Genomic DNA, 10,697 nt, shown 5'->3' with positions numbered 1-10,697 from the left:
TTATTAATCCACTCTTTATGCAACACTGTGTCATTACCATCGTTTTGATGTATACCATGTAACCAAAATGAATAAACTCCATTTCATGATCGTCACTTGTGAAGCACGAATTGCGAGCAGCGACGCCAGTTTTGCAAAAAAAAAACTGAATCGTGTGAAAAGCGGCGTAGACTCAGGTGATTCGCATTTCTAATGCCAAAAGATCCTGACTCCTACGGTAGCAGACAAAGGGTTAAATCGCCGGTAAACTCTAAGCTTGCTCATATGACCTTTTCCACGCTTTTCTAAACTTTCTTCTTTCAACTCCTTGCTCTCCCTTGAGTACTACGGCTCTTAATATTGAAAAATACACTTCCTGTCCCTTGCTAATTAAACAACAGTTTCGCGTCGTCGCCTTCTTGCGAAAATTTTCAACCTGTCACTGCAGTGAGATGCAAATTCTCTTTCCTTTCTCCAATTCACAAAAGGCGTGTTCAACTATCGAGGTATCACGTCCTCAAGTACCTGCTCGAAATTATTTCGAGGTCATCATGAACGACGCATGCTTCGCCTGTTGTAAAAAATACTTCGACACCGAACAACATGGATTCTTCTCGAAACAATCTGTCGCAACAAATCTAGTGCTATTCACATCACTCTGTTTGTGTAACATGAATGCCGGTACTCATCTGCCATCTACTTGGATCTCAAGGCTGCTTTCGATAGAGTTGACCACTGAATTCCGCTTAAAGATCTCATCTTCAGCTATCGTTGCATGGTTCAGGTCATACTTAACGAACCACACTGTCCGCGTAAAAATTAGATCACTACCCTCGGAACATTTTTCGAATCTGTCTAGGGTTCCACAAAGCAGCAACTTGGTACCGCTTTTGTTTTCAATCTTCATTAATACTGTTGCTTTGTTACTGCCACCTAACTGCGGTTTATTTTTTGCTGATGATACAAAATTATTCAAGATCACTGGCCTTACTTCTTGGACTTCTTGGAACTTTAGCGTATCCTGGATACTTTCGTTGCGTGGTGTTTGTCGAACTTGCTGACGTTAAGCATAGACAAATGTCACATTATTTCCTACCATCTGAAGTTGAAACACAAACACCTTGAACTATCCTATCTCTGAACGCTCCCTCACACACGTACAACACATCAAGGACCTAGGTGTTATCCTGGACAGGGATAGCGTCAATACGATGACATCATTTCCCGAGCTAATCGGCAATAAGGTTTCATAAAAAAAACATCCGGCCGATTATCCTGCTCCCCTGCGTTGGGAAACCTAACACAACGGCTTATGACCTACATCGAAGAAAACTCATCTTGACCAGCACCATTTCGCTTTCCGCAAGGATGAAGGGACAGAAGCCTATCTTGGAGGGTTTGAAGTAATCCTGCGGTAGACCACGGCAGACGATCTGAATGCCGACTTAGCTATACTGGACTTCGCCAAGGTCTACAATACAGTTTACCGCGAGGGGGATATGCGGCAACTAACTTGCTGGGGAGTCTCCTGGAATTTTGTGAACTACATCAAGGATTACCTCAACAATCGTGTTTTCCGAGTGTGGAAGAAAACGGTGTACCGGTAGGGATCCGTCCTCGCTGTCACCTGAATCCTCTTTGCATCCCTGCCGTTTGTCTGCCGACGACATCACAATTGTCGTGGTGGGAAGATCCACCGCTCGATTGAGGATAAAGCTCCGAGCTGCAGTAAACGCCGACTGAAGATGGGCTGAAGCAACGTAGCCGCCGCCAAATGTTCAGTATCCCACTGTTGCAATTCCCTTTACCTAGCCACTAACAGACCGATCAAATTTGGACATGGTATCACGCTGGAACGCCCTGTACATAGACATTGGGATTCTACGGTATAGAATTAGGCAGCCATAACTTGAACGGACTTATGAGGATCTTTGTTCCCCTGTGCAACGGAACGACTCGGTTAGCTTCTAAACTTACTACTGAGCGCTCCCGCCGAAGCAGCCTGTGTCGAAGCTAGCATCCTCCTTTTTCGGTGAACGGCCGCCAACGTCATACTAAGACGCGCTCTTGGATTTCTCAAAAGGACTTCTGGTAGCACTTCTACTCTCCTCTTGAAAGTGGCTCAAAAAAAAAAATTCCTAGAACACAGCGGCACAGATCTGCCAGAAATAACACGCCTCCATAGGACCCGGGACCGGCTCTGGTACACGAGAAACCCGAACACCACCATCAACCTACCCAGGTCGCTACGAGCAGGTCCTCCCCCCGAAATCGCTCAGTTAAAATACCGAGAGCTGATGAACTTACTATTCCCGAACCACGTTCGGATCTACACTGACGCTTCCAAGCTGTAAGAAAGAGTTTGAATGGGATCTGCGGAACTGGTCTGGCCTACCGCCTCCCCACAAGCTGCTCCGTTTTCTCGGTAGAAGTTGCTGTCATTAGTCTAGTGATTGCAAGAAGACCAGAGGGAAGGCCGACCATCATTGTAGCCACCCTTACCTTAGATATAGAAAACACCTGCGATCCGTCAACCACGATATGCTGGGTGTCTACTACGGGATCAACGGGAATGAGGAAGCGGATTCAGTGGGAGACAGGTTTCGAAGATTACTGACCGAATTGGTCCCATCAACAGATATTATCTCCCACTGCAATTCAAAAAACATGGCACGCTTAATTAGCCACTGGAGGAGCCAACTCTAACCTCCAAATAATCCAGGGAGAGCCGGAACTATGGATCAACCGGGGCAACAGGCTCGAGCAGAGCCCTCTCCCGCCTGCACGTTGATCAAAACCAAGATATCTCACTCACGTACGATCACGCGAACAGACCCACGCCCGCCCCCCTTCTGCCTGGTAGGCCAAACCAGGCTCACCGTCGAACATCTGGGGCCCTATTCTCACAGTCACGTCACCTAGTGACTAGAAGGAAATTTTGTTCTAGTCACCAAGTGACGTGACTGTGAGAATAGGCCCCCTAGTCGATTGTTCAAAATTCAAATACTATCGAAACATCCACCAACTACCGTCTTCAATCCAAGACATTCTGGCCGACAATCTAACAAGTGCGGAGATAAATATCTCATCCTTGAGAAATGTCGAGCTGCTCGAGAAACTCCCACGGACTCTTGGCTACATCCGGTCCTGCGTACTTCAAAACCCAAAGCACTTCAGTATCTACCCTCGAAAATCAGGTAAAACACCGAACACCGTTGAAAATGACGGAAATCGTGTCGTTAGAGACGGATTCTACTTCTTCACATGAATCTTTTAATATAATCGTGATACGTGTTGTTTTTCGTTACGAGGCTTTTTGCCTCTGCAAAGGAGTTGAATGTTATCAGTATCACTTGTCTTGTATGATGTAGCTGTATGTGTGAAACTTCTGTTTCCTTTTCACCTTGATCAATTGTTCCACCTCGCGCACTGTTGGTCTAAGACGTGTTCTGTCTATTGGCTATTTTCGGCAAATTTGAGACTAAGAGAAAACGAAAGCAATGAAATTGAAAGACGGATAGGTATTCTAGAGCTAATCAGTTATAAACTTAGAACGGAAAACTAGGACTAGGCAGGCTCATATGGACATGATCGAAAGGAAATGTGAAGAGTGCTTTGCCTTCTGCTAAGTAGGAGTTGGTCGTTGCACCCAAGTCTATCGCATGGTCTTTGATAGAGCATAACTCATCATCATGTTTTACCGCCGACACCGGCGAAAAATTGCCACTGTGTTAGTTGTTCTCGCTGCATTCTTACATAAATAGTCGGCGTGGCTATTGAAATTTGACCGATCGTCGACCATCACGCCCAGGGGCTTTAGCGCATGCAACGATAGAATTGACGATCCACCGGCACTGGTCACGACATGTTGAATTTTTCTGTTATGGTTGCTGACCAGCAATACCTCCGTTTTGTGGTGAATCAACTACAACTATGTAGCACTACGGTGATAGCCACTCAGCTGGCGCTGTTGAACGCGTTGTTCACATCGATCTACCGTTGAAACCCCTTTTCGGAATCCAAACTGCCCTTACTTTCAGCGTAGTTCGCCAGCCTGTTCATAATGACTTTTTAGGAGTTTTTCAAGAGTATCCAGCAGTTCTGTGGGCGTATCGGTTGCTAGATCTCCTGGTGACTTCCCTGGTTTTGGCGGGTAGATGGAAGATCCAGCACCATCATCTTCTGGATCTTCCATCGACCTGCTAGGTAGCCTTTGTCCAGGCATTGCTATAGTACTGTCCTGAACATGTTCAGAAACGCCAGGATCGCGGTCTTCAGTGTCACGTTGGGGTTACTGTCCGAACCGGATGCTTTCTTCGATTTAAGTCTTTATTCCACGGTATGGAACCGGTCGCTGGAGACCCGATAGTCACCAACATTTCCACCGTCTGCATCGACGCACGACGTAATTATGGCCATACGGTTGGGTGGTGCTTCGGCAAGAGATGCTCCACGATATTCTTTAATTTGTTAGAGCACCTTTCAGCCGGCGTCGTTTGACCCTTGATCGTGGCTAACATGACACGGGAAGCGTTGTTCCAGAGGTTCGCGTCTACTTCTCTGCACAGCTCCTTATAGACGGAGAATTTGCTCAACACTATCTCACGTTTAAATGCGGTCCTGACCGTCCGGAATGCCGGATCCGGATCTTCTCTAGCTGTCTCTGATCATGCTATCCGAACGTGTCTTCTGGCTTTTAGGCAGGCAGCACGGAGGGTCATTCCACCAAAACGCCGGATGTTGGCAGTTTCCCGGCTCCAATTACCTCGGCATTGCTACGTCAAATTTTCTCGTTGGTGCTTCTGACAGCTTATCGGCGTTTGGAATTGAAGTGGTACTGTCTGCATGAAGTGCTTCTACCCTTATCAAAGTCCTCCGCCCCGATACAGTTCCACCGACCAGTGGTGGTCGTTATGTGTGTACTAGTTAGCAAGTCATGCTATCCATCAGCAACGAACTGCGTTACATCGATGATGGATCACCGATCGTCTTTACGGAATGTGCCAGCGGAGCCTTCGTTGCACAGCCTTACATCCAACTTCGCCAGAGCTTCCACCAAGCTGTAACCTCTTTCGTTGGCCAGCCTGCTACCTCACTCCAAGGCCCAAGCGTTATAGTCTTCTCCTATAACAACATGCGTTCGTCCGACTAACGAGTCGGATGGTGCGTCCAGCATCCGATTGTACTACACTGTTGTCCACCTTGAGGAACATAACAGATACATACGAATAGACCATTGATCCTGGCGATCACGAAGCCACAGGCTTTCATATCACCTATTTATTTTACTCACGAGTCTTCCACAATTAATTCGGAGTTTGCCTTGATTAATCTATTCAGCTCCCGACTTTCCTCTTGTTTTCCGCCATTCTTTCCATCTTTTATATATTATTTATATTATATTTCCTGATTGTACATCATATTATCATGATTTACTCTGTTCCACAATATTCCGCCACGTCACTCGGTCAGTTGCTGCTTGTCTCCAACCTCTCAGGTTACCCGATACTCGCCAGGTTCTATTCCACTTGGTCCAGCCACCGGGAACGCTGCGCTCCTCTCCGTCTTGTACCTGCCGGGTTGGAGGTGAAAACCAACTTGGTGGGGTTGTTGTCCGGCAACCTCACAAGATCCTCCGCCCACCGTACCCTTCCAGATTTAGTTACTTTCTGGATACTTGGCTCACCATAGTTCCGCGCTAGTTCGTGGTTCATCCTTCTCCTCCACACGCCATCCTCCTGCACACAACCGAAGATCGTTCTCAGCACCCTTCTTTCGAAGACTTCGAGTGCTTGCAGATCCTCATCGAGTATTGTCCACGTTTCGTTCCCGTAGAGAACCACCGGTCTAATCAGTGTGTTGTACATGGCGCATTTCGTGCGGTGGTGAAGCTTCCCGTATCTCAAAGTTTTGTGGAGCCCATAGTAAGCACGAATTCCAGAGATAATACGCCTTCTGATCTCCCGGCTGGTGTTATTGTCCGCAGTCACCAATGAGCCTAGATAGATGAACTTGTCAACCACCTCGAACTCGTCGCCGTCGATCGTAACGCTACTGCCCAAGCGTTCCCTATCGCGATCGGTTCCTCCAGCCAGTATGTACTTCGCCTTAGACACATTTATCTTCAGTCCTACTCGTGCTGCTTCGCGCTTCAGTCGGGTATACAGATCTGCTCCCGTCTCCTTGTTTCTACTATGTCCACGTCGTCAGCGAAGCACACGAACTGTCCGGACCTCGTGAAAATCGTGCCCCACATGTTGAACCCCGCTCTTCGCATTACACCTTCCAGCGCTATATTGAACAGCAGACAGGACAACCCATCGCCTTGTCTTAGTCCCCTGCGTGTTTCAAACGGACCCGAGAGGCCGCCCGAATTTTTGACACAACACCTTACACCATCCATCGTAGCCTTAATCAGTCTTGTCAGCTTCCCAGGGAAGCCGTTCTCGTCCATCATTTTCCATAGCTCCACACGGTCCACCGTGTCATATGCGGCTTTAAATTCGATGAACAGGTGATGTGTCGGGACCTGGTATTCACGGCATTTTTGGAGAATTCGCCGTATAGTAAGAATTTGGTCGAATCTGTGATAGCACTTTGTAAGCGTCATTTGTCACTGTGATCGCTCTGTAGTTTTCACAGTCCAATTTGTCGCCTTTCTTGTATATCGGGGTGATGACCCCTTCCTTCCACTCCTCCGGTAGCTGTTCTCTGCCCCAGATTCTTTCGATTATTCGGTGCATGCATTCCGGCAGTTTCTCCGGACCCACCTTGAAGAGTTCCGCTCCTAGACCATCCTTACCAGCTGCCTTGTTGTTCTTGAGCTGTTGAATAGCCTCGTTAACCTCACTATGAAGTGGGCGCCGGTACATCCCCATCGGCTGCGATACTGACATAATCGTCCTCCTCGAACGCCCGATTGTCCGCCTGCACACCATTCAGATGTTCATTGTAGTGCTGCCTCCACCTTTCGGCCACCTCACGTTCGTCCGTCAAGATGCCACCTTGCTTGTCTCTACACATTTCGGCTCGCGGCACAAAACCGTTGCGAGAGTCATTCAGCTTCTTGAGCAGCTCTATCTTCTCTTTCTCTCAGACTCTTCCAGGCGGCGCTATTTGTCCTGATAAAGACGAGTCTGCTGTTTTCGCTTCCGTCGATATGACTCCACGTTCTGACGAGTGGCTTGAAGCTTCTCGTCCATTATCCCTTGGCACTCGCCATCGAACCAATCGATCCATCGACTCCTCTGTACGTATCCCAGGACGCTCTCCGCAGTGCTGCTTATGGCTGCTTTAGTCCTGGTCCAGCAGTCCTCAAAGGGAGCATCGATGAGCTCCTCCTCCGGTGGCAGCGCTGCTTCAAGATGCTGCGCGTACGTTGTCGCGACGTTGGTTTCCCTCAGTCGGTCCAGGTTATACCGCGGCGGGCGCCGGTATCTTACACTATTCACTACGGATAGTTTTGGACGCAGTTTAACCATCACCAGATAGTGGTCCGAGTCGATGCTAGCGCCCCGTTAGGTCCTTACGTCGATAATGTTCGAGAAGTGCCGTCCGTCAATCAGAACATGATCACTTTGCGTCTCTGTTTATTGCGGTGATCTCCAGGTGTATTGGTGCAGGAGGCGGAGCTGGAAGAAGGTGCTCCCTATGGCCATGTTTTTAGAGGTGGCGAAATCGATTAGTCTTAGGCCGTTCTCGTTCGTCTGCTGGTGGACGCTGAACCTTCCAATTACCGGTCTGTATTGCACCTCCTGGCCAACCTGAGCATTAAGGTCGCCGATGACGATCTTGACATCATGGCTTGGGCAGCGATCGTATTCACGCTCCAGCTGCGCGTAGAATTCGTCCTTGTCGTTATCGCTACTTCCGAGGTGGGGACTACGCACCTTAATTATGCTGATGTTGAAGAACCGGCCGTTGATACTCAACCTGCACATTCTGTCGCTGACCGGCCACCATCCGATCACATGCTTTTGCATCTCCTCCACCATCGTAAAAACTGTTCCCAGCTCGTGTGTTTTGCCGCAGCTCTGGTAGATGGTGTGGTTCCCGCGAAAGACCCGCACCGTAGACTCCTTCCAACACACCTCCTGCAGCGCCACAATGTCGAACTTGTGGTCATTCACTATGTCGGCAAGTATGCGAGTTTTCCCGATAAAGTTAAGCGACCTGCAGTTCCATGTCCCAAGTTTCCAGTCTCTTGTCCGTTTCCGTTGCGTACGTCTATGCCAATTTTGTCCATCCGAAATTTCTTGTTCAACTTCCTGAACATGCTATTTTTATGGGCGGCTAGCTAGGCCTCCCCCTAACCTTGCAGCACGGCGGAAGGATCACGGGAGGAGCGAGATTTGAGCTATGCGCTTATTTAAAGGCTATCACTGTTGGTTGAGTGGTAAGCGTGATAGCCACTTTGCTTCTTTTACGTCGTTTCAATCCTCTGCGTCCAGCGGTGAATTACCGCAAACCATTTAGATCCTGATTCCATAGGCTATTTAGCTTCGATTTCCGTGAGCTATTTATATCCCAGTTTTGTCGCGATCTACTCGGATAGTCCCTGGAGGTGAACTCACGTTACTCCGACTGAGAGTTCTTCGGTGGCGGAATTTTTCCCCATACCGACACTTGTTTCCTTGAGCAGTGGTGGGATTTCTCTAGGCACCGATGTCCGTTTAGTGAGTCAATTATCCCCGACTGTGGACTGGCCAGCTGATTGTGGTAGAGATGAGAGTCATGATCAGGCAGGATGATTTTAAATTTAGTTGCTTGATTTCTGTTCACAGTTCGTTCAGTGATTGCCTCGCATAGCGCTGAGATTGAGTTCTCTTCTGTTTGTATAGAGAGACTCCGGAAGTGCGAATTTTCGTAGAGATCTGCGCATTTATCACACATCTAATATAGATTTTTCTTGTGCGAAGTACAATAATTCAACAAAGAATGAGGTACAGTTGGAGTGTCTGAGCAACCTGTCAGGTGAACGACACTGTTGGCTGAGTGGTAAGCGTGATAGCCACTAACTTCAGTGGGTCTGAGTTCAATCCCAGCCGATGTCGTTGAGATTTTCTGAGCTGAATAATTTATGGTCATGTCTTCCTTTGGAAGGGTCGTATAGCCGTTGGTTCCGGATGGGTCAATATCTAGGGTCCAGATTCTGGAGCACCTCTCTGGTGACTGGTACTCAGTGCATACAAAGGTCCACAGAAAATGAACAAAAAAATCCTGTCAGGTGGAAAACACCTCCATAGAAACCATGATAAACAACGTGATCAATTCCGATGACCGTTTCAGAGCACTTTCCGTAGATCATTGTTACATTTTCTAGTTATCTATTTGGAAATGGTTCCTAAACCAATGTCCTGATCAAGTGGTACCGCGATAGTAGTTTGTTAGATCATTTTGCTCTATTTGGCATGTGCACTAACAATCTGATGCAAAGTCCGTCGTAACGGGGTTGGTATGCTAAAAGTCATAGCTTTGCTTTGTGTTCGAAGGAAATTCCGAATCTTCGATCCAGTTCAGAACTGTTCGAATGAATATTTGGATATTGCTTGTGGCACTGAAAACTGGATTCTAACGGCGCTGCGCACTTCCCAGTCTTCGCTTGAATTCTTCTCATAGACTGATTAGTTTGACTGGTCTGTCTATGAAAATAACATCTCTATCACTTGAAATACATGTGTTTTGTCAGCTCACCGTTTTAAGATCACTCGCACTTTGAAAGTTCAGAAGTCCAGGTTAGTAGGTGGGTAGTGCGCAATAATAATATCAAAATCATTGCCTTATGCCAACGGCGCATCAGAAGAGCTGGTGAGACATTTAGTTTTCATTGAAAATAAAAAAAATCACCAATAGGTATGAAATTTGGAGTTGAATGTTTCTATAGAACCAGTCCTTAGACAAATAAAGTAGATATAAAAATCACAGTCGATCATACAAAATGAATTGCACAAATTATACCATAATTTCTAAAAGCATTTCGCACAGACACTGCACCACAGAATCACCTTAGAATTTTAATGTTCCATTTACGTTTACGTTGTTGAACTCATTCACGGAAGTGTTGCTACTTAAGCTCTTATCAGTTGACCAGTACCTACCAGTAAACAAAAATCAACTGTGTAGAAGAGTACAATCCAGATACTGAAATCGTATGGACTACTTGTTCGCTCAGATTCTTAGCTTAATTTAAGTTCGCAGGATATATTACATTAACATTGTTAGAGTCTAAGATTGATGTGAAACGAAAGTGTCTACTTACGATTGCCTTAATATCTAGGTTAAGTAGTTCTAAGTTAGCCATAATTATATTAGACTTGAGTTCTAGTTATGTAAATCGAATACTAATATCGTAGATTAATCGCAATCCCACAGTATACTCTCTCTATTTTACTCGGTTTAGTCAGTTTTCAAAATGATCCAGAATTATTCACCATAATCGACCGTTTTCAGTACATCGACAATTACCATTTTAAGTCCCAAAGTCACTAGTTATCAGTGTTAAGTTACATTAATTACCAATGAGTCAATTTCGTAATAAACCATATGTATTTCTTTAGTGTGTTTGTTTGCTCGTTCTAATTCGTATCAATTACTACTAATCGTTTTAGCATAAAACCCAGTACAAAGTAAACGGTTAATTGTGTGCTAACCCGTTCGTAAGCTAAACGTCAACGAATTCCATTTCGCAGTATCAAAATTTGTTGTTTACGAGTTATAAC

The sequence above is a fragment of the Topomyia yanbarensis genome, chromosome 3 (assembly GCF_030247195.1).
Source record: "Topomyia yanbarensis strain Yona2022 chromosome 3, ASM3024719v1, whole genome shotgun sequence".
NCBI classification, from domain to species: Eukaryota; Metazoa; Arthropoda; class Insecta; order Diptera; family Culicidae; genus Topomyia; species Topomyia yanbarensis.
The sequence above is the reverse complement of the archived record's forward strand: the minus strand, read 5'-3'. Positions refer to the sequence as shown.